Source organism: Pinus tabuliformis, chromosome 4_1, assembly GCF_031772625.1.
Source record: "Pinus tabuliformis cultivar Carrire ecotype Pingquan chromosome 4_1, CPIR1, whole genome shotgun sequence".
In the NCBI taxonomy this organism is placed as follows: domain Eukaryota; kingdom Viridiplantae; phylum Streptophyta; class Pinopsida; order Pinales; family Pinaceae; genus Pinus; species Pinus tabuliformis.
In genome coordinates, this window is record NC_142303.1 from 738,713,436 (window position 1) to 738,722,089 (window position 8,654).

The window sequence follows — 8,654 nt, forward strand, 5'->3', positions numbered from 1 at the left end:
TGAATGGTGATCACAAAATTTTGTGGCAGTGTGTTTATGTAAGCATTAATTGGCCACGAAGATGAATGGTTACATTGTTTGACTTTTACCCTTCATAATTTAATGGTGTAATTAATTAATTAATTTATCATTATTGTTATTTTTTATTATTTTAATATTTTTTATTTAGTTAATACTTTTATTAATTTTTCTCTTCATAATACTATTTTTGTGTGTCAAGAATAAGTCAATTTGTATATGAGACCAACTCTTATGGTCTTCCTGAGTCGATTTTTGCTTGTAAGGACTTAGGCAACCTTATTTCTTCCATTAGAACTCTTTGGCTAGACAAGCCTATGGAACTAATTCCGCTCCCCGCCGCACCCCCCCCCACTTAAGGATGTTCTCCATAAGTCAACACATAATATGAATGCACGGGTTTCCCAATGTTATAATATTGTTGAGGGCCTAGTCCAAGAACCACGTGTAATGACTTCTTTGGTGGTTTTGTAGAGATGTCCTACTCAATGCAAGGCCTTGTTGACCACTATTGAAGGGGTGGATCCCTCAAAGTCTAGTTTGATAATGTTTGAAATTGACTCCCCTTGTTATAAGCTCTCCCATCAGGTATCTTTTTAGATCACTATGCATATATTTCATATGCACATATATCACACTCTACTGGATGGAGGGTATTCTACCTGTGCCATGCTTGAAATCTATCAGTTCTTCAATGCTCACTAAGTCAGCAACTACCACACATGCATTTAATAGACATCATTTTGTTCCTTAGGGAATTCTACCAAAATTTTCCATCGAGCTAGGGCGAAATAATGCTTATGTTGATGTTGAAGTTGCAGATGCTCCCATAGACTATAATATACTCAGTTTTAGTTAGTTTTATGCCATATGTGCTATTTTGTCTTCAGCGTCTTGTGTGCTTCAGTTTCCCCATAAAGCCAAGATTGTCATTGATCAATTGGGATATTATATACCATCGACCAAGACTACCACTATGGGAAATTTTGTGTCACTCATTGGACATAACTGTGACACTTATGAGAGTGTCGGTGTGGGAATTTTTAAAATCTTATCTCTTATCAAAGTCATTCCTTTACCCTTGCCTGGAATTCCTTCTTCTTCTACTGCTCCTATGCACATGGTCTCTTCCCGCACATATGGACCCCATCTGTCTCCTAACCTTTTAAAGTTTCCTTCTCATTTTGATGTAGATAGTTATATGGTGAGAATTTACTAGCTTTAGGGGAAGAGATTGACACCTTGGAAGTTCCATTAGTTACTCCTAACGCTATTGAGAAAATCCATCCTAATATGGAATATGATCAAACTCCTTTTCCGACAAGGGTTGTCACTCTGCCTCTTCAACATGACTACCTCGATGACGAATCTTCTTCTCTACAAGTCATATTGGAGGTCATGGATTCACTTATTGATAATCCTAGGGAGCTTATGCCTCTTGATGCCTCTAGTCTTCCGAATTGAGAAAAGATAAATATTGGAAAAAAATACCTTGAATTGACCCATGAGGCATTTTATTAGTCGTCCATGGATATTCCATACTTGGATTGAGTCAGGTCTTGGGTTTCTAATACTAAAGTTAGGCCTAGTGAATTTTCCAACTCATATCCACGTGTGGACGAATATCTTGCTCCCCCTTTACATATTCATAGTCCTTGTCAAGGAGATGCACTAGCTCAAGGGACGACTCACCTTATATGTCCTTGAGTGATTCCTGATAATGATATGGTTCTAGGTTTTCCCTGGCACCATCAACCTTAGGAACCAGGAAAATCAACTTTCAATGGCATGTCCCCATCATGGTTAGCCACATGGTACCAACAACAACCCAAGATTTAATACATGGGGATCCTGGGCTTGTGCATATTACTGGCCACACATGATATGGCCTACTAGAGAATGTTTTGCTTTGTCAATATGCATTTTAGTTTTGGATTGGTGTGTGATGCGAGAATTTTTCTAGTCTCTCATTTGCCAAAAAGATCATTTTTTGTTTTTTGAAAACTAAAAAATTGAAATTATATGGTCTTGTTTTACCTAATACATGTTTTATTTGTATTGTTATATGATTTAACCATGGTTTTAGTCTTTTCTGGATGCTTTTTACTTGATAGGGTGGTGTTTTTATTACAATGTCAACTGGACCTTAGGTGTGTTTCTCCCAAATGAAGCATATAGGGTTATGTCTCTCATTTCCATCTCCAGTGCATTATTGGCTATCATTTGCATCATCATTGTGCCTTAGAAACTGTAAAGTTGCGATATTAGCCTCTCTCGTTTTGTGCACCATAACTTGGCGGTAGAGCTTACATAGACATGGATACCCTAGATTAGCACTTTTATTCCATGTTGGTGTCCATGTAGAACTTATTTATCCCTTTTCAAAATTCCTTCTTTTGACCCACCATGATTCAGAATCTAAGCCTCATTTTTCTCTTCTTTGTCAACTTTTGGCCTTAACCAGGGGGATTCCACCACTTTATCCATTGCGATTGTTGTGTTTTTTATCTTATTTTATGCATGTTGATAAGCCTTGGTTTATTTTTTTAATTAATTTCCTCCTCTTGTTAGCCTATTTCTCACTTTCTCTTGGTGTTCTTATCCTTTCTTGGCCACTGCAATGAGTGGTCTTATTTTCCAACCTCTTTGCGTCCTTATACTTAGGAAGGTTTTGTGAGCTTGGAATTAGTTGTGAACCTTTATGCCACTAATTGCTATAGGAAGAGCTTCCTTAGTGTCCTTCTTATGCTTGTTAAAACTTGAAAGGCATAAAGTATCCTCTTATCTATTTTTTGGTCTTGTTAAAATTGAATGAAAGTGAAACTATTGAGATTACTTTTAATCTCTTTCATGATCATCAAACTATGAAGGAGACTAAAAAGAGAAAAGGGAAGGGGAATCATTCACTTGCATTATTATACAAACGGTAGCGTTTGTTGCATTTCCCTTTAACATGGCAACTGTTTGATTCATTATCTCATAGCTAGGTTTTAGCTTGCCTAAGAGTGATACCATACATATGAGTCAACCTACTTCTTCGACTAGTTACTCTTCTAGTCACTATGAAGCATGCTTCAATACCTCCTGTGTTGTTATGCGATATGATGTGGTGCCCATTAGTCAATTCTTCCAAGTATCTTTTGTTTCATGTAGTTATGTGTTTAAGCGAAGTCTCATCTTGAGTTGATAATTTGCATTCCTTGTTGACCTTTCTATGTTGACCATCCTTGTGTCAATTGTACTTCATTACTTCATGAATTAATCCATTCACATCATCTCTTAATTTATTCAATGTCGATTGATGGGGATACATTAAGGCCCTCCTTCTATGCATCTTCTCTTATCAATGTTAGCTCATTATTTAGGAGCTTGATCTAGGAACCAATAGTACCTAGTAGCTTACACTCCTCAGTGGAAGGATTCCTCGAGGCTAACAATGGGTTTACATTATCATTGACTCTAGATCGGTCGAGTCTGGGAATGTTTGCTGTCAACTAATTTATTCACACTTAGTGGACTGTCTAGGTACCTTGGGGTCAATTTTCATCATGATTGGTCCCCCTCACTTCTATTAACAATACACCTCATTGACCGATAATAATATGGTTTCTACCATGCTCAAAATTCACATGCTATAGATTTATACCATTGGGGTTGTGTAGAAGACCCTGGGTTAGGGATATTTCACTCTTACATTGCACCCTTCATAGGCTGCATTGGAGTTATGTTTCAATTATGTACTTTCATGACTACTATGGGGAACCTATTTGTTATGTGTCCGTACTCATACTAATGTATACAGTTACATAGATCCACACTGTATTTGTTGGTCCCTATGATATTTCTGATTTGTCACATGGATGCACTACGTACTGTTCATGGCCATCTTGTAGCATTTCATGTCATGGATCCATAGTGTATAGTTGGAAGCCATGTTCAATTTCTCTTTATGATCAAGCATGTGCATGCTCGACTCACGGATGTTATTAACATAGTTGAGACTTCAACACTTGAGTTCCTCTAATTTGGCTTTGTAATCCTATCTCCTGCCTCCCATTTCAAGCTATGAGTTATATTGTAATGCATTCGAGCCATCAATTACTCTTCTTTCCTTATGCATTGGGAGACATCTGTTATCAACTTATTTACTCACATATAAGTGAACTACCTTTTCATTTGTAATGTTGACCTTGATGTATGACCTTTACCTTTGATTTTGAGTTTTTTTAGAATTTACAATAGTTAGCCTTGTGTAGAGTTGCTTGATTAGCATTTTCTTCAAATTTCTACATTTTCATTTGTTTTTTCCTTGAATTTCATTTTCTAAAGCTATCTTGTTAAGGCCTTTCATGTTTTTATAGATCAAAATTCTTCAACTATCAAATATTTATGTTCTAAAAACCATACATCAAATGTTACAATAGAATGTGGGATGAAGGTGGTCAATTCAGTCTCTAACGAATCTTCTATTCTACAGTCCACAAAATTACGATAGGTTAAAGTCAAATTAGGACATTTATTAAAATTTGTATTCTTATTGAGATCAATTGCTAATAATAAAAAAATTATGTTTATGTTTGTCCAAGACCTTAGGATAGAGGATATTACATGAAGATAGTTTGATGTGGCATCAAAATTTATAATAATTATACAAGGATACATCACTTTACACTATATTCACTTTTTAGTTTTGAGTTAAAATTGTTTATATATGTGTGTGTCAAGTTAGGGTTTTATTTATTTAATATTTGATGAATCACATAATGATTAATATAGTAATGACATTCATATGATTTGAATAACCAGCTTAGATCCATCTTAACTCTGGATCCACGAAGCAGTAAGAGGGATCAAATCTCTTCTCACTTCAAAAGAGGTTTGCATGTCGAGATATTTGATCCCTTTCGGAAGATTCAGTGTTAAGATGGACCTAGGGTGGTTTTATTATGAATTATAACTATAATTATAAATATAATTATTATTTTTATTTTTATGTTTAGTTTTATGTGATTTGACCAAGTCAAAATGTTTTATTGATTATTATTATTATTAATTATTTTATTTGTAAATTTTATTTAATTTTTGTTTAATTTCAACCACTTTTTATTTTTTAATTGATGCCACATGTAAATGTATACAAAATTTCTCCTACAACATCTCGGGCCTAATGGTTAAGAGCATGTGTTTCCTCCTAAGAGGCCATAGGATAAAAACCATAGGGGTCTAGAGTATTTATGTCTCACAAACAAGGCAGTCTTAAAATTGGATAATAATAATTAGATTTAATTTTTAAAAATTCTATAAACTAAAATTAAAATAAAATATTTATAGAATATTTTGATTTTAAAATGAGATATTTGTTTTTCAGCATGTGATATCTAAAAATTTGTTGCTAATTTTATTAATAAAAATAAAATTACAAACTTTTATTACTTTTATTACTTTTCAATTTTTGTTATTAATTAAGCCAACATTTAAAAGTTTACATTCATTTATTGACAATATAACATTCTGCCATCCCTTTTTGTTTTCAGATTTAGTTTTAAAAATGTTATCAAATCAAATTAAAATAAAATATTTAAAGAATATTTTGATTTTAAAATGAGATATTTGTTTTTGGGCATGTGGTATCTAAAAAATTGTTGCTAATTTTATTAATAAAAATAAAATTACAAACTTTTATTATTTGTATTACTTTTAACTTTTTGTTATTAACTAAGCCAACATTTAAATGTTTACATTCATTTATTGACACTATAACATCCCCCCATCCCTTTTTGTATTCAGATTTAATTTTAAAAATGTTATCAAATCAAATTAGAATAAAATATTTATAATTCTTTATTTTTATTTTGAGAAGAATTACTATTGTATTGGCCCTGGTATTGTAACAATGCCTATTTAGAAGTTAATAATAGTCATGATAAATCATTATATTGGCCTTGGTATTATAACAAAGTCTATTTACAAGTTAATAATATTTATGGCAAAGTAGAGATGAATATTCATGATTAAAAATCTTGTTATATAGTAAATTTATTATAAATATTAAAGTTTTATACAAATTACATTTAAATATGATTATAATATCATTTTGTATAATAAATAGTTGATACTCATATATTATATACTTGAATGTATAATATATATTATGTTTTTTTTTTAAAACAAATTAAAAATAAAAAAAATAAAAATAATAATGTGACATTCATCACATCACATCACATCCTACTATCTTCTGATCAACTAACAGAGATGGATAGTCTCATGAAACGATCTTCATATATGCACAATGTCATGGTCAATGATTCGAGGATTCAAATGAATATGATGCATGCAACTGCACTCTTCTCATTATCCAATTTGAGACATGATACTATTAGTGCAATGCTGGACCAACAGCCAGGCATTCAGCGACTGTCAGTTTTGCCACCCCCTTTGGTGTACAATCAATCACATATGCCTCTACCATGTAATTATTTCAACATGGGATTTTCCTGAGATGTAAATGCATCTATTTTGCATTCTTCAAAGGACATGGTTAGCCAGTCTACAAGAAGTTCAATGGAGCCATATTCCATCTCTGGTGTACATCATAGAACATTTTGGGAGGTAATAATTATGTGGCCAACTTTCAGTGGACTAACGATGGCCTCTCTAAAAAGATATTGTGTCGCGTGTTCAACATGCATATGGGGCTCAATGCTTGAACACAAACATGAACGATGAAATGACTTATGTTGTCTGTAATCGACTAGATCGCCCACTTGATCAAATAGATTCTTCTGTAGCTCCTCCATTGACTTTGATTCTCCCTGGAATATCAGAGAGCATTTATTTTAATGGAACCTTGGAAAAGCATTTTGTATATACATGAAAAAGTTGTTTTTTGCATTTACTGTTGAGGATAATGCTTAAAATAAGCTTTGTAATTGCTGACAAATTAGCCAACAATTTTTTTGTTATGAGTTATCAGAATTAGGGCAACAAATTAATAGATGTAGTTAGTTATCATTCAACAAATTATTAGGGACAATAGATTAGTCAGATAATGGATAATCAAATTAGAAATATGTCAGCTATATAATAATGTATTCATTGCTCCTATGAAGATATGAGATTCCAATGAGAGTTTAGCTTATGGATTCAGAATAAGACTTCTCTTATTTTTGTTTATGTTTTCATATGTATGCTCTTGATAGATTTAACATGGTATTAAAGCTAGGGTAAGAGAGTTGATTTATATGTGAAGTATGTGTTGCTGGCAGGAGGTTTCAAAATTTTGTGAAATCCATTCGCAAGAGTTTTCATAATTTTGCGAAGTGTATGTAGATTCAAGTTATTAGTGGGAGTGCTCAACAGTTAGTAGCAATGGCCAACAATATGAATATTTCTCAGCCTTTGGAGAATTAATATAAAAATAGTGCTTCTCTTACAAGATTTGTGGGATTTCGTAGAGAATGGATATACAGAACCAGATGCTCAAACACTTGCCTGCTGGACTCAAGACCAAAGAAACTAGCTAAATGAAAATTGTAAGAAAGATTCAAAGGCTCTCTTCCTAATCTAGCAAGCAGTGCATGATTCTATTTTTCCAAGACTAGTTGGAGTAACAAAATCAAAGGAGGCATGGGATGCTTTGCAGCAAGCATATCAAGGAACTAATAAGGTAAAAATTGTTAAGTTGCAATCCTTAAGAAGAGAATTTGAAAATTTGTGCTTGCAAAACTCTGAATCTATTCAACATTTTCTCACTAGAGTTATGGGTATAGTGAATGAAATTAGGTCTTATGCAGAAGATTTAAAAGATGAAAAAATTGTTGAGAAGATTTTAAGAAGCTTGCCTGCAAAATTTGATGGGGTTGTTATTGCTATTGAGGAGTCTAAGGATCTAACTCAGTTGTCTGTGAATGAGCTAATGGGGTCTCTTCAATTTCGTGATCAAAGAATCAATAGATCTTCTAAAAAAATCTATTGAGCAAGATTTTCAAGCAAGAGGAAATATTTTCAAAGACAAAAGTGGTTCCTCTCATGAGGAAAGTTGGAACACTTTTGGAAGAGGAAGAGGAAGAGGACAAACATACAGAGGAGGTAGAGGCAGAGGAAGAATTTTTTCTGTATACAACAAAGGAAGAGGTAATGATGACAATGATGGAGGTAAAAGATTTAATAAATCCAAAGTTCAGTGTTTTTATTGTAAAATATTTGGCCATTATGAAAGAAATTGTTTGAAAAAACAAAAACAACAAGTTAATTTTTTTGAAGAAAAAGAAGAGGTTGGCACTTTATTCTTGGCTTTGGATTCAACTAATAATGTTTCCAAGAGGTGTGGCTAATGGATAGTGGTTGCAGCAATCACATGATAGGAAACAAAGATGGATTTGTAGAGATAGATGAATCTACAAAATCTGATGTACTATTGGGAGATGACAAGCCAGTTGAAGCTAAAGTTAAGGGAAAAAGTGTTGTGAAGACAAAACAAGGAAAACAAAAGCACATTAATGATGTTTTATATGTTCGGTCTAGCACATAATTTGTTGAATGTGGGCCAGCTCCTTGAAAAGGGAAATTTAATTGTTTTGAAGGACAAGATTGCATAATCTATGATAAAAATGATCACAGTAAAATTATTGCTA

The 8,654-nt window shown here is 33.0% G+C and overlaps 1 pseudogene; it reads left to right on the plus strand.

Annotated features, from left to right (window-relative positions):
* Positions 1–6,255: 6,255 nt before the first annotated feature.
* On the plus strand, positions 6,256–6,861 carry LOC149178269 (uncharacterized; annotated as a pseudogene).
* Positions 6,862–8,654: the final 1,793 nt, after the last annotated feature.